At 47.7% G+C, this 24,224-nt stretch overlaps 1 protein-coding gene across 1 annotated transcript in view; it reads left to right on the top strand.

Annotated features, from left to right (window-relative positions):
- The first annotated feature begins 2,887 nt into the window (after window positions 1-2,887).
- The window catches only part of PPP1R16B (protein phosphatase 1 regulatory subunit 16B), a 93,528-nt gene continuing 72,191 nt past the window's right edge, over window positions 2,888-24,224 (top strand). The window contains exon 1 of the mRNA XM_081033684.1: window positions 2,888-3,001. The gene's annotated coding sequence lies outside the window, so the exon portion shown is untranslated. The remainder of the gene's footprint in view (window positions 3,002-24,224) is intronic.

Genomic DNA, 24,224 nt, shown 5'->3' with positions numbered 1-24,224 from the left:
TTTGTGTACAAGTTTGTGTGGATGCATGTTTTTATTTCTCTTGAGTCTGTCTATACTCAGGAGTGGAATTTCTGGATCACGTGGTAACTCAACATTTAACATTTTGAGGAACTGCAAGACTGTTTTTGAAAACAGATACAGCATTTTACATTCTAACCAGCAATGTATGAGTTTTCTAATTTCTCCATATCTTTGCCAACGCTTGTTATTATCTGTCTTTTTTATTATAGCCATCTTAGTGAATTTGAAAGTGTATCTCTCATTGTGACTTTGATTTGCATTTCCTTGATGGCTAGTGTTGTTGAGTATCTTCTCATGTATTTATTGGCCATTTGTGTATCTTCTTTGGAGAAATGTCTAATTCAGATTCTTAGCCCATTTTTAAAATTGAGTTATTTGCTTTTTTTTTTTTGCATTGTGAGAGTTTCTTATATGTTCTAGCTATAAGTCCCTTATCAGACATATGATTTGCAAATATTTCTTCCCATTCTGTGGGTTATTGTATTTGTTTTCTAAGGCTGCCATAACAAAATACCACAAACTGCGTGGCTTAAATAACAGAAATTTATTTCTCAGAGTTCTGGAGATCAAGGTGTCTGCAGGTTTGGTTTCTCCAGAGGCCTCTCTCCTTTAACTTGTAGGTGGCATCTTCTCCGTGAGTGTTCACAAAGGCTTTCCTCTGTATGCTCATCCCTGGTGTCTGTTTCTCATAAAGACACTCATCATATTGCATTAGTGCTCCACCCTAAGGGCCTCAGTTTAATTAACTTAATCACATTTTTAAAGACCTTATCTCCAAATATACTTCAAAATATATTTTGAAGTACTGGGGGTTGGGACTTCATGTGAATTTAGGGGCACACAATTCAGCTCAAAAGTTATCTTTTCACTTTTTTGATGGTGTCTTTTGAAGCACACCTTTTTTTTTTTTAATAAAGTCCAATTTACTTCTTTTTTCCTTCGTTGCTTGTACTTTAGGTGCCATATCTAAGAAACCTTTACTTAATTCAAGGTTGTGACTTACACCTATGTTTTTCTCTATGAATTTTATAGTTTTAGTTCTTTCATTTCAGTCTGATCCATTTTGAATTCATTTTTGTGTATGATGTGAGGTAGGGGTCCATCTTTATTCTTCTGTTGCATGTGGAAATCCAGTTCCCTCAGCACTATTTGTGGAAAAGACTATCCTTTCCCTGTCACATTGTCTTGGCACACTTATTGAAAATCAGTTGGTTATAAATGTAAGGGTTTATATCTAGACTTTCAGTTTTATTCCACTGATCTGTATGTCTGTCCTTATAGCCGTACCACACTGTCTTGATATCTTTGTAGTAAGCTTTGAAACCAGGAAGTGTGAGTCCTTCACCTTATTCTGAGCATCTTTGAACTTCCGCTATCAAACACTGTAAGCGACATGAATGAACAACACAACATGGGGATTTGGGCCTACACTGAAGACTTCATTTCAGCAACACAGAATCCTGCCTTGGGGAGATGGATCCCGGCCCTCTCAGCCCTCAGCTTTTCATGATAAATCAGTGGAAACATTCTGCAGCGAACAATGATCCCCTTGGGCTTTTGTAAGCATCACTTTAAGTCTTCCCCACCTGCTCTGCTCTCTCATTGCTCTGACTGAAACAGTGTCATTCACAACTGGATTATTAATGAACTGAGAGGAGGCCAGGGGAGAATGGTGGGGAGAGGGGGCTTTCACAGGATTTGAGGGGCCTGGAGTAAGCCCAACCCAGAGTTTTTCACTTCCCCAAGAAAGGTTACTGAGTTTTCTTAGCAAGCAGAAAATCACTAAACTGTCAGCCTCAGAAGAACATTGCTGGTGAGTAATGACCCAGAGGAGTTCTTCAACCAATACTGCTGGGAATTAACTGTGTTCCACCCCTTAACTCCCCAAACTCAAACCTTGTCTGCACCCCACTGGCTGGCCCTAGGGCTCTAAGCTGGAGGTTGAGAAAGCTCAGGAAACAAGGCCCTTTGTGGAGAAGAGAACTCCATTGTTTTAAAGCCAGTGTTCAGCGAGTGTGGATTCCAGAGAATGTTTTGGGATGGGTTTTTCCCCTTTGTTAACTTTCTCTCCTCTTCCTGAGGGGGTGGGGGTGGGGAGTAGGGTCTTCTCAACAACAATCTTAAGATAGTTAAATCTCTTGTTCTGTAAAGAAAAGATGGTGCTTAGAGTGCAGGGGCCTTCAGTCCAGTAAAGAGGCTTGAATTTGATGATAGAAGTCACTGCATGTCTTGCTTTGTTTTTCATTTTTAGCATTAAATCTCAGGGAGGCAGCACCTTTCTAGATCTTGCACATCTCAAACAGTGGCAGACGTCAGTTTAGGTACGACCACTTCCTTCCTCCTCCGCTTCACCTCCTTTCTTTCCAGAAAAAGGAAATGATGCAAGTCCACGCCGCAGGCCACGGAGCCCAGGCTCCCGGGTCTAGCTCCAGCTCCTCCCACCCCCCAGCTGGGGGATCTGCTCCCACAGACCTGCCTCTAGGGCAAGGTCGGGCCCGTCTCCTTGATGTCCTAGGAAGCCTTCAGAGTCAAGCTGAGCAGGCCCTCAAGGTAAGAGACGAATTCGTGGCACTGTATTAATTCTGTGTGGCCTTGGGTAGGTATCGCTCCTCTCTGGACTTCACGATGCCCTTCCGTCAAATGGGAGCAAAAGTACAGATCTGGGCTTCCTCCTTTCCGTGGTGGTGGTGGAGCGGGGATGGGGAGAAGACTATTCCCAAGCTTGGCCGCATCCCAACTTTCTTCAATTTCGAGCTGCTCAAAGGAGGGGCTCCCACCCTGGAGCGCCTGGACCCTTCGGGCGGAGCGCGCCCACCCACTTCCCGCGAGCTCAGGCCCCGCCTTGGGGGAGGAGCCGAGGGGCGGTGCCGAGCCTCGCGGGGAGCAGAGCTGGTTTGTGTCCCTCACCCGCAGCGGAGGCTCCGGGACTGACGGACGGAGCCGGGGCCGGGAGCCTCCGGGGCAGGGCTCGGGAGAGCGGGTGAGTTCTCTAGCGGCGCCGCCTCCCTGCTGCGCTCTGCGGCGGGACCCGGCAGGGGATGAGGATGGCGGCGGGGAGGTGGTCCCGGCCTCTGACAGTCTGGCTGGGGGTGTGTGCGGCGTTCTGGCCGAGGGCCAGTGGCTTAAGATAATTGGGCGGGGGTGCAGTAGAAAGGCGGGTAGCGGGAGCTCAGGCCCGGGGAGGCGGGCTGGGGTGGGGGCGTTCTCCCGGGTCTCGCGCGCCAACGATGAGGCCGGGGTGCGGGGCGCATTGGCACGTTGTTGGCGGGGGTCGCCGTGGCCGGATCGTGGGGCGGCTCGGGAGATTTCGGCTGGACTGTCGGGTCACCGTCTGCCGGGGGACGTGATGCCGGGAATTGGGAACCACAACGAGCATCACACATCCCCGTTGTCCAGCCTCCGGGCCCGGCTTGGGGGCGCCGCCCCCTCGCGTGGCGGCGCTTGGTCCCCTCGGGCAGCGGCGGGGCGCAGAGAGCGCTCCTGCGGGAGCGGGAAAGGTCCCCAGGGCAGGCGACCCCGCGTGTCCACCCGCCCCGCCGCGGGATCCAGCTGACAGCCCTCCAGCCCCTGTGAGACCCCGCTCAGGGCTGTTCCGGGGGAGAGGTGCGCCGGGCCTCTCCAAAGGGCCGCGTGCGCCGGCTGTGGGTCCCCAGCTCCCGGAGCGCTCTTCTCCTCCCGAGTCCCGCGCTTCGACTCCGGCGGGAGGAGCGCCCCCGAGCGCCTAGGATGGGCAGAAACTGTGCAGCTTGCCCCCGAGAGGTCGCACAGGGGGCTCTCCCCAAGGTCACCAGGACCGCCTGGGCTGAGCTGCCAGACCGCCCCGGGAGGAGAGCCGGGAGGAGCAGGCGCCCGCTGCTGCCTCCTTCCCTGATGCAGACGCCCTCCTTCCCGCCGCCTCCTCCCCCAGTCCGGGCCCAGCTTCGCTGGAGATGCTGACGATGCAGCTCCCAGCCGCGGGCGGATAACGGAGCCTCCGCGAGCTTTGAATCTGGCCCTCCCGGGCACCTCCGGCGCCGAAAGACAGAGACACGGCTGCTTAAGCGCTGCTCAGAACCGAAAGCCGAGCTGCTTGCGCGCCCATGTGATTGGCTTCCACATAATGGGCCCCTGTTCTCGCTGTCAGAGGCGCCCACCAGCTCCCCGCGGTCTCGGGCACCAGGTGCCGCCTCTGAATCGCCCTCTGTGGAGGACCCGGGCCCTGAGGTACCAGGCGCCCTTGCCCGCAGGGACATCTCGGGAAGGGGCCTGTGGTTAGCTGTCTCAGCCCGCGGGGATACTTCCTTGTGCCCTGCCATTGCCTGCGGCTCGTACGGCACCGGGAAAACCCCTCCATCTGGGAGGCCTCCTCCTAGGCAGGTAATAAAGCTTCTTAGCTCACTCAACCAGTGACTAGCTGTTTGCCCGAGGGCATGGCACTTGGCCTCTCGGAGCCTCAGTTGCCTCTATAAAATGGGGCTAAGAATCCGGCTGTGGGGGAGGGCGGGGAGAAGCCCCACGGGAAGTGCTTGGTGCAGTGGAGCATGGCAGGATGAGTGCTTCTAGGTAAATGCTGGCGCCTTCCATACTGGTTTTGAGTGGGGCGTGTCTCTTAGGCAGGGGCAAAAGTGGTAGGTGGTTCTGCAGGGGCCGGGGGATTTTCTACATCTCCTTCCCTCAGCTCTGTCAAAAGGAGCCAGCTTGCAGGCCGCTGGCGGGCGCTGGTGAATCCTTTCAGCTGGCAGCCTGCTCACAGGGCCTTCCCACACAAATCCCCAGCCCTTTCTCTCCCACCTGCCACTGGGATGTTGGGGACAAGATGTCAACCAGACCACTCTGGACGTCCAACTTGGCACCTTTCTGTCATTGGGAGTCTACCTAACAGTGTCCCCCATCCTGGAACCTCCCTGACCCCTTGGCTGGTCCCAGCTCTCCCCAGCCCTGGAATGTCTTCCTACAGGAAGGCCACTTGATCCTTCCTACCCCTCTTTCAGTTTCCCCCGTGTGACTGCCCTGTGGCTTGTGCATTGGCTCTCATTGCATCTTGGTGCTCTCGGAATCTTCCCTGGTATGGAATGACATGGTGGGTAAGGCCAACGCATGCTTAGACTCTCTCTGGTAATCGATGCTGAAGTGGAGGTTAAATTCTAGTCTAGTTAAGTCTGTTTGGGAGCCTGAGCCACAGGGCTAAGAGGTTGCTGACACAGGAAGGTGGGTTTCCCCCCAAGCCCAGAAACTTCCTGCAAAGCCCATTAGGACTCTTTGGAAACTAGGGGCCCCGGGTTCCTTTCAAACCCTGCTCCATCTCCAGAGTGAGCTCTCTCTGACCACCAGAGGAGCCAGTCTGCTTTTACAGATCACAGAAGGTACATAGCTGGATCTGTGTGCTGCGCTGGGACCCTCAGGAACCCCACCCAACCTTACGCCTCCCCCAACCTAGCTGTCCCGCTTCCTCCACCTGCACCCAGGACTTGGAGCATTTGATATATAGTGAGTCCCAGCTGGCATTTTTCTGGTGGAAACGAGGACAACCTTCTTTATCTTGAACACATCTTAGAGACTGGGCTTCAACTAGGGTTTGAACAAGCCAGCTTCCTACAGAAAGCTACAAAGTATGAAGAGCAAGGGATTAGGCAGGTCTAGTTCAAGTTACAGCTCTGTGTAAAAGCGCTGTGACCCTGGGTAAATTATTCACTCTGTTTTTTTTAAATTTTAATTTTATTGGGGAATATTGGGGGACAGTGTGTTTCTCCAGGGCCCATCTGCTCCAAGTTGTTGTCCTTCAATCTACTGGTGGAGGGCACAGCTCAGCTCCAAGTCCAGTTGTCATTTTCAATCTTTAGTTGCAGGGAGGGCAGCCCACCATCCCATGCGGGAATTCAACCAGCAACCTTGTTGAGAGCCGGTGCTCTAACCAACGGAGCTACTCGGCTGCCCCAAATGTTTTACTCTCTTTGAGACCTGGTTTTCTGTAAAACGAAAGTAATAGTAATGCCAGCTTCATGGGGTTGTGAGGATTCTGTGAGACCATACTACACAGAAAGTGTTTAGTACAGTACCTTGTGTGGGCAGGAATGCAGGAAGTGATTCTTGTCACCTCCACCACCATTTCCTCCTTTGCACTGGACTCTCAAAGCTCCCATCATCTCCTATCTGGGGGAGTCAGACCTCTTCTTCCTCTTACTATCAGGACAGGGAAGGCCTCTCAGCGTGGGGGATGGGAGGCCACTGCCTCCTGAGAATTTGAGTCCAGCAAGGGCCTGTCCTCAGGACGTCTGAGACTGAATCTTTCTCATCTGGCTTCCATGTTTCAGGATTTATTCATTCATTTGAGAGATATTTTACTCCATCCTAGATCTTGTGCTCCATTCTACTCCGTTCTAGACCAAGGGATTTCTAGACGAATAAGGCAGGTCTCTGGGTTCTCATTCTATGGGGGACAGGCCAGCCTGGAAACAGATAGTGAGGCCACTATCCTCAACAGATAGGGAGCGATAACAGTTTTGCTGGTAGGAAGAAGAGTGAAGAGTAGAGCGATGGATGAACAGATGGGCTCAGGTCCACCAACAGGTTTCATTCCTGACTCTGCTACCTTGTAGCTGGGTGGTGATGGACAGGTACCTTACCTCTCAAGCAGATAAGCTGCCTACCTAGGATGGTGATGTGAAGAGAAAAGAGAGACCATGTGGGTAAGAAACTCAGCTCAGGGTTTTGTAGCTATTAATCTATGCTTGCAAATGTTAGTTGCTGTTATTATTAGTCTGTGATGACCAATAACAGGTGGGCAAAGTTTGTTGTGGGAACACATTTGAGCCCTTCAGAGACAATTTTCCAGGTGGTGGGTAATATGGGGTAGGCAGCCTGCACAGAGGGAACAGCTTGTGCAAAGGCACAGAGGCTTAAAAGTGCTTGGTGTCTTTGAGAGCAGTGGGCAGGAGTTGCAGCTGGAGCACTGTCCCCACAAGGTGTGACGGAGGCAGGGGCAGCAGGCAAAGCTAAGGAGGTAGGCAGAGGCCATCCTGCCCAGGGGTCCTGAATGATTAAACACTCGCTGACCCAAAGCAGGCACCCTGCAGCCCGCTGAGGATTGTCCGATTGTAGCACCCAAGAAAGTCTAGTATTAACTTCTGAAGGAAGGGCTGGGCTGTGCTCATTTGCCGATACATTAACTGTGCCTTCCTCTTTTTCTACCCAGGAAGCAGAGTTCTCCTTTTTCCTGAGATGAGATACTTCCACACCTGTTTCTTTTCTCCTGGGACTCAGCTTCTTATTTGAAGGAAGGGGATGGGGGTGGAGGAAGTGTCCTGATCTGGCTCAGTTATTGATCATAAAATCGTGCCAAGTGCTTTTCTGGGTGGTGGTCACTGTCCAAGGTCTTTGCTTCCATAGCCATTCTCGCCATAGTGGATGTGTTTATCCCCGTTGCACAGCGGGGGAAACCGAGGCACAAAGGATGAGGTGATTTGCTAAAGGGCATGCAGCTTATATGTGGTAGGAACTCATGTCTGGGGATCGCCAACGTTTCTATATGCTATCCTATACCAGCTCACTTGTGCTCCTTTTAAATACTTAAAGCTGACTACAGAATGTCTGGCTTTTTCACTGTGTCCCCTTGGAAGCTGGGCAGTACGCACCGCACCGTGGAGATGGGTCACAGTGGGGTGTGCTCTGGGGACCTGGGGACTGCCCCGTTCTCTCCCTGCCCCGACCTTTGGGAAGGCCCTGTGTGCAAGCACTTGGTGAGGGGGAGGTGTTTTGGATGCCTCAGAGTTCAGGCGGCATTCCTCAGCCCGTGAGTGTCCCACAAATGTGCCTTGACGCAGGCAGTTTGTGGCTTGGTTGATGGGCGTAGCAGGTGGTCGTTGAACTCCTTGGTGACCCCAGGAAGCAATGAGTGTTTTAGGAGGGCTGGTCAGAGCATCAGGTGCCCACACACCCTACCTGTTGAGAGAAGGCTCAGATTTCCTGGGGAGGCAGAATTTAGGGCCAGGATTCAAATCCTGGCCATGCCTTTTACCGGCTCTTTGGCCTTGGACAATTTCTTCATTTCCTTGAGCTTCGACTTCTTCATCTGGAAATAGAGATCATATATATCATTCAGAGTGGTCATAAATATTTGTTATTACACATAAAATGCCTGGCTTCCAAGTCGTAGATAATGTTGGTGGAATAGCCATATTTTCCTCCATGGTACTTAACCATAATTGGGATTAGATGGTTATTTGTGGTCATTACACCTTTAGTCTGTCTCGCCCACTAGGTCAGTGTTTCTCAACTGGGGGCAGTTTGGCTCCCCAGGGAGCATTTGACAATGTCTGCAGACATTTCTGGTTGTCACAACTGGGGAGGAGTGCTATGGCATCTAGTGGGTAGAAACCAGGAATGGAGCTAAATATCCCACCGTGCACAGGACGGCTCCCACAACAAAGAATTATCCTGTCCCAAATATCAATAGTGCCAAGGCTGCGAAAGCTTAGACCAGACTGTGAACTTCATAAAGTCAGTACCTGCATCTAATTCGTTCAGCTCTGTGTCCCCAGTTGCCCAGCATGATGCCGGGCACACAGGAGATAATATGCATTAAAGAGATGAACGAGGGCTTGGAAGCCCTTCTGTCCCCTGGAGTCCCAGAGGTTTGGCTTGTGGGACATTTTGAATGGGCAGAAGAAATTTAGATGAATCTGAACCATGATCAGCCAATTAGTAATTCAGGCCCAAATAAATTCAGACCAAGCTATTTTCTTTCCCAAGCAGGTGCTTAGGGGCTTGAATGATCTGAATTGCAATCACCACTGAATTTTGCTCATGTAGATACAGGACCCACCTTTATCTGGACAAGCAGGCTGGGACAGGGGGATATAGGTGCTGACAAGGAACGCCCTGTCAGCTGGACCCTTGGGATTTGCCAGGCTGGGGCGCAGCTGCTGTCAGCTTCCTGTTTTTTCCCTTGCTGGTGGAATGAAGGAAACCCACTGAATGGCTGTTTTCCACTGACATTTACAGCACTGTGATAGGCCTTGGATTAATGAGATCAAGCTCCAGTGTGAAATCTGACCAATAACTTGAAGCTTGGCCAACAGGAAGACATGGCTTGTTTTTTTTGGGCCATTTGATGTCTTTGGATGACTTTGGCCAGGGAAGCAGGGGTCGTGACTCTTGTACAAAAGAAGGGAATGTTTTATGCCCTGGGAGTGTAGAGGCTGGAGTTGTGGTCTCCTTTTCAATGTGTTCAGAAGGTTTATTTTAATGTGGACTCTGAAATAAATAACTCATTAAAACAAAGGTTCCCCGTGAGCCCCAGGCTGTGGAGCCTGGATCTGGGCTATTGAAAGGATCATGCTGTTTTTCCAGGGCTCTCTGGGAGTTTGAAGGGAAAGATTGGCCCCAAACGGCGTTTGGACAGGTTGGAGGTACACATTAGTTAGAACTTATTCTGAGGGGGGAAAGGATCTCAGGCATGTGTCTCAAACTTGCGCACGAATCATCTTGGGTTCCTATAAAATGCAGAATCTGATTCCGTAGCTCTGGTGCGTGAGCATCTACATTTCTAACAAGCTCCCACTGGGAGTCATTCTATTGGTCTGCTCCTTTGAGTAGCAGGGGTCTGGGGAATCCCAAGTCTACAGGTGAGGGGTCCCCGCTGCAACCCACTCCAGCACAAAAGCAAATTCAGCCTGTTGTGCCTGTTTGCATAGCCATCTGCTCTGCTGGCTGGTTTGCAGAATCACATATTTCCTGCACCCCTTCTCTCTGTGCCCAGGCCTGGGAACAGATGCGAAAGGATGGCTGCTTGCTCTCAAGAAACAACTGAAACAGCCAGAAGAAGGTGTGAGGGGCTTCTAGAGCTTCCAGAAATGTGTGTCCAGGAACACACTCTTCTTGGGTCACCTGGTCACCTGGGACTTGTTACATATGTATAGAGAGAGCTCTGGGCCCTCGCCCAGCCCACCTGGATCAGAACCAGACAAAATGGGGCCCTGGGAATCTGTATTTTAAAACAGTGTGCCAAGTGGTTCTGATTCACAGCCAGGCTGGTAGAGGGAGGCAGAACTGGCAGCACGTGGAAATTAATTGCTCAGCAGGACCCGTGTTAGGTGGTAGTCGTGTATTGCCCGATGGTATCCAGCTGAGAGAGGGGCGGAAACCTTGCCCGATTTACTTGGCAAGCTTGAATTGTATCTGCCTGGAAAAAAGCGTGCATAGCTTTATTAATGTTAACTGATCATTAACATTTGGTACTTATTGTGAGCCAAGCCCTGTCTGTCTAACTCTTTCAGTCCTCCTAGCAACTCTGAGAGGGGTGGCCTTGTTACTAATTTTACTGCTGAGGAAAATGAGGCACAGGAAGGTTCGATGAATTGCCAGTTCGAAGGTTCGATGGTCTGCCAGTAAGTGGCAGAGCAAGGATTTGCACCCAGGACCTCTGGCTTCAAAGCCCTTGCACTTCCTCATTACACTCTCTGGCTTTCCTTTGGCTGAAAATGCTGTTGTGCTCCATAGGGCTATCCCTACGCTGAGGGAGAGCCTTTTTCTAGCTCTTCCCCACATGGAGGGAAGGCTAGCAGTGACCTTGGCTGGCTCTGGAGTCAGACTTGGGTTTGATTCCCACTTCTCCCACATACTGCAACCTTGAGCAAGTGACTTGCTTACCTTCGCTGAGCCTGAATTCCCCACCGTGTAAAACAGGAAACATAGCATGCGATGATATGATTGATCATTTCTCCTCTGCTTGGCGGGTAGGATGTATCTGATACATCTCAACTGTTATTATTACATGCGTATCAGCAAAGTCAGCCCCTGGGAGTTATAGACGGCTTCAGAGCAAAGGGGACAGGTGAGCAGAGCCCTATGCCATTGACATCCCTGGGGGCTGGGCGAGTTGTTTTGCTCTCACAGGTCACTTGTGTCCATTCCTTACCGAGGCACCCCTAGCCTTTGCTCCTTGGCACTGATGAGACGCTCCAGTGCCTGTGCCAGCCTGGTGAGTTCTCAGAATTTTTGGCTCCCAGAATGGTTCAGAGTCTCAGTAACAACTGGCTTCATTTCCTGTCATCCCAGAGCAAGTTACAAGGCACACATTCTCACACTTACTCTCTTCAGGGCTCTTAGCCCTTCTCGGTGACTGTCGCTGTCTCTAGGTCCTTTCTGGAACCCTGTAGTCATCCCTGGCTCTCCCATGGACTGGGCAGAGAGCCAACACTGCCTTTTAGACATTGCCGATGGCCTGTTAAAGAAATAGGGACGATTTTCTCCAAATTGTCATTGGTTTTTCTCTTTTACATGCAAATTCCAGCTTTTGTTCTCTTATTGGTATATTTCATGCTTTTTTAATTATAAAAGAATACACATTCATTCTTAAAATTTAAATAGTACCGAAATGTGGAAAATAGAAAGTGACATTTCCCCAGCCATCCTCCCTAGCCACTCAGTTCTTTTCCCTGAAGTTTTATGTATCTTTCCATGAATGTCTTATACAAATACACACCTGTGTTCATTTACATGTTTATCCTTTTTCCTTTTTAACACTTCTATACATCACTGTTCTGAAATTTCCTTTTTTCAGCTGATGTATCTTAGCACATATCAACACAAAGCCATATACCTTAGTCTTTAGGCTACGTGACATTCCAGTAATAAAAATTTACCATTGTTTATTCCTGGTGCCTTGCTGACAGTCGAGATTGTTTCCAGCTTTTTCCTTCTGCGAATGTATGATGCTGAGACAATCCTGGCTTGCACAGGGTATATCTTTGTACACTGGTGTGAGTTTATCTATAGGGAACATTTCCTGCACTTTGAGCTATGACAGACATTGTCAAATTGTCCTCCCAAGAGACCAAATAATTTCTATTCCCTCAACAGTATGTGTGAACGCCTGTTTCTCCATCCTCTTCTCCAACACTGAGTTTTAAGTAACTTTCATCTTTGCCAGTCTGATAGACTAAAACAGAGTTTTTCTGAGTCAGGTTCCACGGTAGTTCAAATTTTGACCCTTTAGACTGTGCCTACGTAAAGATTGTTAAATATTCAAGAACTCCATGTTACCTGGATTTATGCTTGGAATCAGGGACGTAAAATTCAATTAAACCAGCTTCTGCCCTCACGGTGATCCCTGTCTCCTGGAGGAAGGAGACACATGGACAAATAAAATCAGAGAAGAACAGTGTAGTTCGAGTGTACTAGAGGAATGCGTGAACTAAGCTGACTTTTTTTGATAAGCTCTATCTTCATGAATGTCACAAATGAATTCATAAAATACAGTATACACTACGATGGGGGACAGGACTTGAAATCCTCAAAAGAAAATGACTTGATTAGAAGCAGAAAGATCCTGCAGCTTTCTACTAGCGGGGGCAGCAAAAACCGTGCTTTTGAAATACTCTGTTTGGACGTTTCCATGTTTACTAATGGGGTTTGTTTGAGGGAGGCTGTGCAGAAACTCAGCCGAGTTTGCGGCTGGCACTACTAACTGGAGCAGAGGCTGGCCTTAAAAATCCACCACCTGGAGCTCATATAGGTTGGATGTGGGTGGCATGAATAGGCGGTTACTGCAGAGGTTACAGGGAAGTGTGCTCTGAACAGTTCCCATGGTAGAGTGCATGCTCAGTGAATGAGCGAGCATCAAAGATGTCTCTATCTTGTATGGGACCTCATATTCAAAAGGAAAAAAATCCATTTAGAAAGGGGTATGGTCAGCTGATCTATCCACCTCTGGGGAGCCACGCCTTAGCTGTACATTTTTTTGGGGGGGTCACCTGTCCTGTATATCTTCATTCACTTGGGATATCTTAATAACACAAGGCAAGGAGCAGATAAAAATATCTGAAACAATGCTGTAGAATGAACCTAACCGTTGTTTAACAGCAAATCACCTACGCAGGGCTGTATAGAACCAATTGCAAAGCATGCAGAGTTGAAGAGACTGTGAAGCGAAGGGCAATTGTAACTCTTCTTTTTGTGGAAGACACAGCAGGGACCAAGAGAAATGTGTCTTGGGCCAGGCCTTCAGTGTGACCTCTTCCCCCATCAGCCCCCTTCATGCTGCAGCGCTGGTTCCAGGGCACGGAACCCCTCCCTATGACAGAACTAATGGAACAACCTCAGTGACTTTTCAGTCTCTTGGTCTCCCACCTTCCTGTCCACCCTTTTCTGAATTCCCACCACATGCTGGGCGGCTCTGTGGCAGGATGTATAGGTGAATAACGTACATGCCTTGCCTTTCGAGAGCATCTAGTCCAAAGGAAGAGGCACATCTGAAACTAACCATTACTATAGAGCGTTGAGTGCCACAACAGAGGTGTGGTCGCATACCTTGGAACTAGAGAGGAGAAAGAAACCCATTTGGTACAGGGAAGACAAAGAACAATCGAAAGGGAATAAAAAGCATTGAGACACTGTGTAAATAAGAGAAGGCAAGTCGAGTGCTGAACACAATGCCTGGAAAGCACTTAAGGGCTCATAGATATGATTACTGCAGCACTCACGCTAGCTCTCAAAGAACAAGGAAGAGTTTGCCAAGGGGAGAGAAAGAAGGGTTTGCCACTCCATGGAACAGCATGAATACAGGAGAGGACGTGAGTGTAGCGTATTGAAAACTGCATGGGCTTTGTAGCAGAGCAATCTAAATCTGGGTCCAAATCTGAGTTCTGTTATTTACTAGTTGTGACATTGGGCATGTCATGATGAGCCTCCATTTCCGAATCTATCTATGGGTCTCATGATACCTGTTTTAAAAGGCTCCTTGTGGGGATTAAAGTTAACTTATGTGTCATACCTGGTACATAGCAGATTCTCAGCAAATGGTGGCGACCATTGCGGGGGTGTGACTCCATCAGACCTGTTCACTGTAGTTGGAAAATCGAGTGTTTAGTGGGTTAGGGGCATTAGGATGGCCAGAGATAAAGTTAAAATGTCAAGGTCACATGCAGGATGGCGTGGACTGTCAGGCTGAGGAATTTAGCTTTGAGTCTGTAGGCAATGGAGAGGGATTTAATGCTCCCCTACAAGGGAAATACGGACTTGATTTTTTTTTTTTTTTTTTTTTTTTTTACGGACTTGATTTTAGAATAAAACTCTGCCAGTGGCATGGACAGTAAGACATGAAGGCAAAGAAACCACGTTGGGAAATGCTGTATTCCACGTTCCTGTCTTGGCAACCCACAGCTCACGTTAGCCTAGTCAAAGCTCTGTTAAGTCCTGCAATCGAGTACTGCCTCGAGAGGCAGATTAGGAGAGTGGTTAAGAGCATGGGCTTCAGTGTCAAGGCCAATGTGGATTTGAATCTTAGCCCTGTTGCTTACTGCTGTGTGACTTTGGCAATGATCCCCGCTGAGTTTTAGTTTATCCTTCTGTAAAACGAAGATTAATAGTACCTTTCTCATAGGCTTGTGGCGAGGATTAAATGAGATAGTGTAGCTAAAGCACTTAGCTCTAGGAGTGTAGTAAGTGCTCAATAAATATTTATAATTGGAATTTAAAAAATTACATATTTGACGATGGACCCCCCTTTTTCCATGTATCACCTATTAACCTCCCCTAGAACTACCAATGTTATAAAAAAAAGAAATCTGCTTTAGACTTTCTGGAGGAGCAGCAGCACTTCCTGCTCTAAGAAACAGTTAAGGAGGGTTGCCAAGTTTTAACACAGTGGTTCTTGGATGCACCTTAGATCCACCCTGGGAGCTTTTAACATTCTTAATGCCTGGTTGCATCTTAGCTCAATTAAACTAGATCGCTCGAGGTGGGACCCAGGTGTCAGTATTTTAAAATTTTTAATGATTTTTTAAGGTAAAACAAATATAGAAAAGTACACAAACCCTAAGTGAATGAATTTTTCACAAACTGAACATGGCTGTGTAACTCATATCCTGCTCTAAAAACTGAGTATTACCAGTACTCCAAAAGCCTCTCCTATGTCACTTTCCAGTCACCCCTCCCACCCCAAAACCACTATCCTGATTGATAACATAGATCAGTTTTGCTGGTTATTGAACTTTACATAAATGGAATCATATGGTACACACTTTGTGTGTGTGTTTCGCTTTTTTTGGTTAACCTGTGAGAGTCCAATTGTATATTGCTCATTCTCATTGTTGTACAATGTTCCCTTGTGTGAATACACCATACTTCTTTTCCAGACTACCGTTGGTGGGCATGTTGGATAGTTTATACCTTGGAACTATTACAAATAGTGCTATTACCATTCTCGTAAATGCCTTTGGTGAATGTATATAGACATTTTTGTTAAGTTTATTCCTAGGAATGAAATTGCTGGGTTATAGGGTGGGCACACTCGTATGTTCAGCTTTAAAAGATATTGCTGAGCAGTTTTAAAAGTGCTTGTATCAATTTATATTCTCAGTGTATCAGAATTCTTATCAGCAGTTGATATTTTCTGTCTTAAAAAAATCTTTTTGGCCATTTTGCTGGATATATAGTCTTCTAGCTCTGTGATCTTAATATAGGAGGGGTGACAATTAAGTTCGCAAACTTGTTGTAACGATGTTGTTAACCTTTTTTGATATCAGAGGGGTTATTCATTATGAATTTGTACCAACTGGACAAACACTTAACCAACTTTACTATTTGGAAGTGCTAAAAAGGCTGCGTGAAAAAGTTAGACGACCTGAACTTTTCGCCAACAATTCATGGCTCTTACATCACGACAATGCACCAGCTCACACGGCACTGTCTGTGAGGGAGTTTTTAGCCAGTAAACAAATAACTGTATTGGGACACCCTCCCTACTCACCTGATCTGGCCCCCAGTGACTTCTTTCTTTACCTGAAGATAAAGGAAATATTGAAAGGAAGACATTTTGATGACATTCAGGACATCAAGAGTAATATGACGACAGCTCCGATGGCCATTCCAGAAAAAGAGTTCCAAAATGGCTTTGAAGAGTGGAATAGGTGCTGGCATCAGTGCATAGCTTCCCAAGGGGAGGACTTCAAAGGTGACCCTAGTGATATTCAGCAATGAGGCGTGCAGCACTTTTTCTGAGATGAGTTTGCTAACTTAACTGTCCGACCTTGTATGTTCCCGGCATCTCTAGGTGATTCCAACATATAGACAAGTTTGAGAACCTCTTTCCTAAAAGGCTTTGAAAAAGCAAGACACCTGTCGATGAAACTGGATGAAGTGTTACAATGACAAGTGCCTCCCCTCTCTTTGATATTGGTACCCAGAAATTTTTATGGAACTGATCTGTCTAATCAGCAGTGGAGGATATTTTTGCTGTGGAAGGAGAATGTGGAGGTGTAGCCCACTAGACAGCCTGTCCCTCACCCTCATTCCTCTGTGCTTTATGTGGGGCAAATGCCTCCATCAGGAGTGAGCTGGGAGCTGGAAAGAGGCCATGGCAGGGCTTCAATCTCTTCTTCCTATTGAAGATCTGAACGAGAAGGGAGGACATGAGAAGTGTCCTATATATAATATAGATACGTGCACTATAACTAGTCTATATAGATGTTGTCAGATGAAAAGATCTGGTCTTTGCTACCAGAGTGTAAGATTTTGTGTAGTATTTTCATTCCCCCAAGCTTGCCCAATACCTTGCACTTGAAAGGTGCTAAAAAATATTGTTGTTGAAGTCAATATTAGAACTGTGTAACTGTCCTTTGTGAAAAGCACAACTCTCATGGCTGTAGAGGAAGGGGTTGCTGGGGATTTAGCTGATCTGATTTACAAAGCTGGTTCTCTTCTTTGTAGTTTCTACGCTGTGGCTAACATTTCCTATTTGTCCATTTATTACAAGCATATTTTCTTTTACACTCTTGAGCAAAATTCTAACAGCAGCTTTAAAACTCTTATCTGTTAAAATCACCTGGGTCCTCTTGGGTAGATTTCTATTGATTGCCTTTCCTCTTGAGTTTGGGCTAAATTTTCCTATTTGTTTTTCTTTTTTTTTTTCTCTAGTAATGTTGTATATTACATCCTGAACATTATGAATGAGACTTGAAGGGACTCTGGATTCTATTATGTTCCTCAAAACAGTATTGCTTTTTTTTTAGGCAGTTCACTTGACCAAACTTAAACTCTAAACTCAGTTACCCATGAGTGGGCAATAGCTGAAAGCTTTCTTCAGTTCTGTTAGCCTTAGTTGGGCTGCTTGGAACCTGCCGTTTACATGCATCATTCAGGGAGATTTGGGCAGAATTCATACTCAGAATTTGGGGCTACTGTTCTGTGACCCTTTTTTGGGATGTCTCTCCTTAATTTCCCACTGTTGTTGCCTGGACGCTGTCCTCTAATTTCTCAAACAGTAAGAGTAAAGGTTTCTATCCAAATTGTAGCCACCATCTACTACACTGACTTGGGCTTGTCCTTGGGTCAAAAGCTATAAAAACACAGGAGTCACCTATTGCCATTTCTTTCTTTCAAGTGTTGACTTTCCTTGAGTTTTTGTGTGCTTGTGGTTAAACAAATTAGTGCCTTTCAATAGGTTATCTCTCTGTGTTTGTGTGTGTATGGTTTATAATGGTTATTTGTGAGAGGGTAGGTCTGCTAAGAGCTCTTCTGCCATTACTAGAAGCAGAACCTTTCTGATTGATAGTTTTGTTCATTAAAGGACCCTCAGAGCCCCCCTATTCTACTGCCTAGAACATAGTCGATGGCAATAAATATTATCTAAGTCAATGCAGCTTTAAATTTAAAAATGGAAGTGAATTAGAGGAGAAATTTTCTGGAAGAAAACCCTGAAGCATTGAGAGGGTGTTCAGTAATGTCCTGGAAAAAACGATGACTGCGTGGATTGAAATAACATCAGGGCCCCAGATATCTGAGTGCAGACCAAAGTGGCTAATAAAGTGAACCTGAGATTTCCACGCGAGGAGATAAATTCAATTGTGATAGTAACAGCACTTTCGTGGGATTGAATCTCTGGCTTAGGGAAGAATTTACCATGTTTAGCGGAAAGAAAGCTGGTCAAAGGGGAAGGAGAGGTGTGCTTGGCGTTGTGCACACCCAGGAGGAGCCAAGAGGAGGGAATCAAAGAGACGGAACTTTGGCTGGAAATCAAAGAGAGGAGGAACCGAAGTAATGTAAAGGCAGTCTACTACAGCTTGCTTCTCTCTGTGTGGGGCCCTGGAAGGTCGCAGATCCACCACTCAGAGACTTCAAAGACTGCACGTTGGATGGAAACTTCACTTACCAAAATGCAGCGCATCTGGAAACTTCCCGATTTATTCTACCAACAATTTCTTCATTCTGAGAGTAGAAGAGAGAGGAACGTGGTTGCTGCTGTGAATCTGGTTTCGGAGTTGCTGGGTGAAGTGGAAAATAAGAACGTGCTCACCAGGAAAGGGAACACTGGGAATAGTGGGTGAACCCACAGGGGTTTGGAAGGTAGATTTTATGAAATTTAGGATGAAACACAGATATTGGCTGCCTAAGCCTCTGAAGGTAGTGACAGCTCCAATTATGCCTTTAATTATTGTCCTTACTCTGCACGTATTTCATTTATTCTCCTTCAAGGACTCCTCTTCGTGCTCTCAGTCATGTTTCTGTCGCCGTCTTCCCTGTCTGGCATTTTTCATTTCGTTTCAAGCAGGGGAGATATTCAAAAGACTTAACCATGATGGCACCAATCAGAAAACAGGCCAGCCACCACCAACTGGAACATCAGCCCTGCTTACAAGTTCCATAACCTCCCTGAGTCTCAGCTTTCTCCTCTTTGGAATAGGGACGATACCTACATTGCAGAGTTGGAGCAAAGATTCCTCGACATGTTACATGCAAAGAGCTTGACCTGTGGAAGACGTGCTGTACACAGCTGCCGTTATTACGCCGCCTCCTTTACCTCTGGGTTCATTTCATTTACGTATTTTATAGGTTCTGTGACGATTATCTTTAGTTGCATTAAGCATGTGTTTTAATCTATACTGACTTCAGCAAGTACTTGTACTGTTACAAACTGATCCGATTTCTTACTCGAAATGTCCTCCTACGTCCCTGATCACTCATCCTGTAGATTTTCTGAAATCTTCTTGCATTTCATCCGGAAGATCTTTTAAAGCACTTCTGTTTTTTTCAGCGTTTTTCCTAGCTCCTTCTTCTCCTCTTTTTAGGTACGTAGATTGGAATTAAGCAGACCCGGGTTTGAATGGTATCCATTCTCTGCATTGCTCTAGTTGTCCCCTTCCTCATTCTTTCTTCCTCTAGTGTAGGGCTTTCTCCTTTGAGTCCAACTCTGTGCTTTTTATTGTCCTTGCTTCCTTGGAATTATTCTCTAAGCCTCAGAGAACAAACCATATGAAAAGCCTTTTTAAATTCCCATCCCAGCCACTTCCTACGTGGCTAAGAACAACCCTGGCTAATGGGGAAGAGAGAGCTTGTAGGGATGTCTTTGGGGTTTCTGAAGTGAAGACAGGGGTCTTATTAGGAAGCAGACCACAGTCCCCTTCCTCCTCTATGTTGGTCGTCATGGTGTGGGCCATCTTTTTTTTATTTATTTTATTTATTTATTTTTAATTAGTTTCAGGTGTCAGTATGAGCCATCTTGTGGGCTCAGTATGCATGTGGCTACTTCCCACTCCTTAATCTGTGGCAGGCGTTACTAATCCATTGGAACACTCATTTCCCCTGTTATCACACATGGCTCTTAACCCCTCCCCTCACAGTGCTCCAAGTAGCCACCTAAGTGTTGGCACGACAGAGGGAAGTTGGGCCAAGAATGTCATGCTGAGTGAGGGAGATGGAGGAGACAGAGGCCACTGCAGCCTTAGCCAATGTGAAATGCTGTCCCCTGCTTAATAAACGTGTAACCTAGGAGGGTGTTCTGTGGCCAGAGGTGGCCTCCTTTGGAAAACGATCCTTCCTGCTGCAAGGGGAGTTTTTATCTCCCTGCAAAGGCAGGGATGGAGCACACTCCCCCAAGCCTGGAGAAACACTGTGTAATTTGAGTCCCATTTCCCTGTACTTAGCTATTACATAAGCTTCTTTAGAAGACAGGCTGTTTGGTTCAGCACTGTGACTGTCCCTGACTAATGTATTCGTAGACATAGTGTCAGTGTTGCGTGTGCCCTAGCCTTGGCACCTTTGTTCTGTGCCCTGCAGCCTCCCCCACACTGGCACTCTTACCTACAAGTGTGTGGGCCTCTCTGTGGGTTCGGGTTCACAGGGAGAAACTCCGAGTGGAAGACTGGTGTGTGTTCATGGGTTTCCCTTCGCTTGTTCGAGCTGTGGCTTCCTTGGAAGTTTTCTTGGAGCTGAGCCTGAGAAAGCTGAACAAATCCCACATGTCATCCATCAGCATCTATTTGGAATGGTCCTCACAGGCTGCCTAGCCTGGTGGTTACCAAGTGCTGGGCTGCTAATATACACGATAGAGTGCTTACTCCCAATACTGATGATCTGTCTGTCAGGCCAGGGTTGGGGTTCACTGGGCCAGTCTCACCTACAACCACCCCCTCATGGGCCTCCTCTCTCAGCAGCCTCATGAGTGACCATGGACCATGGAGTTCTGGTGCCATCGCTAGGCTTTGTTGAATTGTCAACATTAGATAGTTTTTCCTCATGGCGGGCTGATCCTTCGTCTTCATTGGGCCTGTGCATGATCCCAGCACTGCCCTCTAGAGACCCGGAATGAAGCTAATGCTTCCCCTCCTATCTTTTGTTAAGGGCTGGTCTCATGTTCCCAAGATGGCCCCACCAGTTCAGACAGAGCTCAGCTGGGCTATTATCCCAGTGTTGGACGTGGTTATTTTCCTGACAGAGCTCAAGATGCATTAGTTGCTTCATCACTCTTTGTTCTTGTTGAATATGTGGTTTTTGAGTTCTGCTGCCCTTCCCTTGAGCGCCCCCGTGGCCCCCCAAATCTTGTCAAATTGGGTCATAGTAGATGGCCTTCAGGGGACAAGACAAGTCAGGGCTACGCCTAGGGGCACTCGAAGGTCTGAATGAAGGAGCACAGCTAGGAGAGGTGGCGTTAAGGAGCAGAATCTTGGGAACCCACGTTCCACAACAGATTTAAAACCAGGATGGCTGTCTAGGATGATTGTGTCCAAAGTCTAGAAGATCCATTCCAGCAGGAAGAGGACAGTCAGTCCACAAAATCCCATGAGAATGGGTTTGGGAGCGGGAGTTTGGGAACAAGGCTAATTTCTAATTCAGTTATTGGGAGCACCAAGGACCCCAAAAGTCTCTTGGCTTATGAGTAAAGCATCTTTTTATTTTTGGGGGGGCGTGATGCTGTTATGCAAAGAAGCGTGTTGTGGGAGGGTTGGGTGTGTATCCTTTAGAGAGAAAGTGGGTCCCCAGTGAGATCCCAGGAGGAAGGGAAGCCAGTGCTGTGTTTTGTTTTCCTTTTCCCCTTGTGCTCAATGCTCCAGGAAGCATGAGGAGAAAGCACTCACGGCCTTCCTCCAGGCTGCTGCCAGTATTGTGTGGAGAAGAATAGCTGGAGAACATGAAAAAAAAAATCTTAACGTTTTCTTTTAACAGCATGAACTTTGAGACACTGTCTGACTCATGTTTTAAAGTCTCTTCAATTTGAATTCACCTTCCTTCGTGTTGTTTTTCTCAAGACTCTGGGCTCGAGGCCAAAGATGTGTCACTCGCCGGCTCCCCTGAGATTGAGGCGTCCCTGTGCCTGGTCCCTGTCCTCCCATCTCAGGAGACAGGGACCTGGTTTCGGCCTTCCCACCCTTCCTCAAGGCTGGCCCTCAGCTTGGGCCGGTAGGGCCCTACGTGGCTATGGTAGGGGAAGTGTACGTCTCTGGTAGTAAACCCCAGAAAGAGGTCAGTCAGCAGTTCCTTTTGGGGGCCTCATTCCTGCATCCCTAAAAACAGCATTGCTGTCTGTTACAGAGCTTTGTGCCAAAAGTCAATCGAACTGGTTTAAATGATAAAGGGGATTTTGTTGGCTTGGATAGCTGAAGTCCAGAGGACCCTAAGTTAAAGGCCCCTGTTTTCCTCCTCTGACTTCTAAGTACTGACTTCATCCAAAGGCTGGCTTCCTGCATTGCTGGTGGCAAGATGGCTGCCAGCGGCAAATGCTTCCAGTTCCCAGGCCAACATTAGTCACATGCCTATCCCCAACTGATCACTGAGGCTGGACTTAGGCCATTGCTAACTTGTTCTGGCAAACCAGGTCCCAGCACAGAGTGATGATGGGGGAACTACAAGGACCACCATCAAACTGTCTTTCAATGGACCCATGCCTTTCTTCCTTTTCTTGTTTCCCTGCAGGCATATTCCTAACCCAAGCAACACTCTTGTAATAGTCTTCTCATTTTGGGGGGAAAAGGGGTTCGTCCTGCCCATCACCCCCTCCACCGGCCCCCAAGCCCCAGCCCCTTCCTTGCCCTTTTCCTTCGAGGCTCAGCCTCTGCTTCCCCAGATGTACACTGACGTGGTTTCTCCCCTCAGAGGCAGCAAGGGTTAATGGAGGCAGCAAGAGGAATCAAGTTCAGACTATGTCACACAGTCACAAAGGCTGAATCCAGGCTCACCCCAACAGCCTGACCCTGCCTCGCTGAAGGTCAAGTGCCTTGGCCTCGGACTTCCTGCTGCCCACAATTAGGCTATTCTGGTTCATCCACGCAGAAATCACAGTCATTTGTTGGGAAAATTAGGTACCCCCTCGATTTTGCCTTGCTTCTGATTTCTCCTCTCAGGTCACTTACACTTCCTGGATAACCTACCCCCTCCCAGCCTGGCTTCCTCAGACCCGTCCCATACCCGCCTTGTCAGCTCAGCCACTCCACTGCCTTGTGGCCCCACGTGCCCAGTTCGCTGCAGGATTGCCCCTTGGTGTGTTCCCACGACACAGTGGGCTCCACGTCTCCATGCATCTGGTTTTCCTCCGAGTGAGGTCTTCTTTGGGAATCCCCTTTAAGTGTTGATGGTGCCATTGCTCTCTCAGCTCCTGGCAGTTTGGGCTGTGTCCTCATCACCGTCCAGGGCTATCTCTGGATGTACAAGGCAGGTGTGCACAGGTTTCAGGAGGGGGCCAGTCCATAGCTCATCAGAGCCAGGACTTATGTGGGCTGTCCCAGCACCCAGGTCAGCGCCTTGTCTTGAGGGGGCCTCCCAGCTTCTGTGTTAGCAGCAGGGTGGCAATTCTTTAATTAGACCAAGCAGGGTTTTCTTGGCTGGGGGTGGGAGGAGGTGTGTGGGTCTATTGGGGGAAACTAGGTCACCTGAAAACCAGTAGTCAAGAGGGAGCTGTCCTGGAGCCCCAGCTCCAGGGAACCCAGAAGGGAGAGGCAGGAGGGGCTGGCAGGGAGAGCAAAGTCAGAGAAAATGTGCTCTGGCCCCTTTTATTGGCCCTTGGGAGGCATTGTCCTCTTTTCTCCAGGGGGCTGGGCAACTGCCCTTAATTCCTGAGCAAACTGCCCAAGCTAGGGAAGGCATTGCAGTGAGTGCCTTCTGTCTCTTCCTGGGGCTCGCCCCCATGGGGCCCAGGGAGGGACCACTGCACTGGGAGTCAGGCCCAGGGTTCAAGGTTCTGCTCAGTCTCTGTATCCTTGGAGCATGTCACCCACTTCCTGGTGCCTCTGTTTTGTCACCCATCCAATGGGCAGGGACTGTGCCTACCTTGGACCCTGCTGTATCCCTAGCCTTTAGCACCGTCCTGGCATGTCATAGATGCCTAATCACGACTTGGCAGATGAAATAAGGAGCTCATATGAGTGCTTCTCTTATAATATTGTCATCATTGAGGATCAGTGGCCAGGTGGGTTTCCCAAATGTCAATCACTTAAAATTTTTGCCAACACTAAATGCCATCATCATTTAATTTTTCTTTGCTACCACCTTGCTAGCTTTCCACTGAAGTAGATTTATTCAAAAAGGAAATTTTAGATCACTACCATCAATAAACAGTACCGTGAAAACAAATCCACAGAAAACACAACAATGTTATTATTACCTTCTATTCTGGAGACAATCGCTTGCCCAAGGCCATGAATCTGAGGCCTGACTTTTCTTTGTTTACAGGGAAGATTGGCATGGTTATAATGATGTTAAAAGTCTATTAGTACCAAACGGAGAGAATCTGATAGATTACAAAAGAAGTGAAAAGGGTATACTCGCTGTCTCTGAGTCTGTGCTGTATTAAGCCTTGTCCTGTACTTTTGAAAATTCCTTCGGAGTGGATTCTCTTTCCACGCTTAGGGAAACACTTGGCTGAGATGATGGCTGGGGAAGTTCTTGGAAAGGGATTACGTGCTCTAACAGTGTAAGTGATTGGTATGATTATTCTTATTTTCAATCTTAGCATGTTT

Source organism: Rhinolophus hipposideros, assembly GCF_964194185.1.
Source record: "Rhinolophus hipposideros genome assembly, chromosome: 22".
NCBI classification, from domain to species: Eukaryota; Metazoa; Chordata; class Mammalia; order Chiroptera; family Rhinolophidae; genus Rhinolophus; species Rhinolophus hipposideros.
The sequence above is the reverse complement of the archived record's forward strand: the minus strand, read 5'-3'. Positions and strand labels throughout refer to the sequence as shown.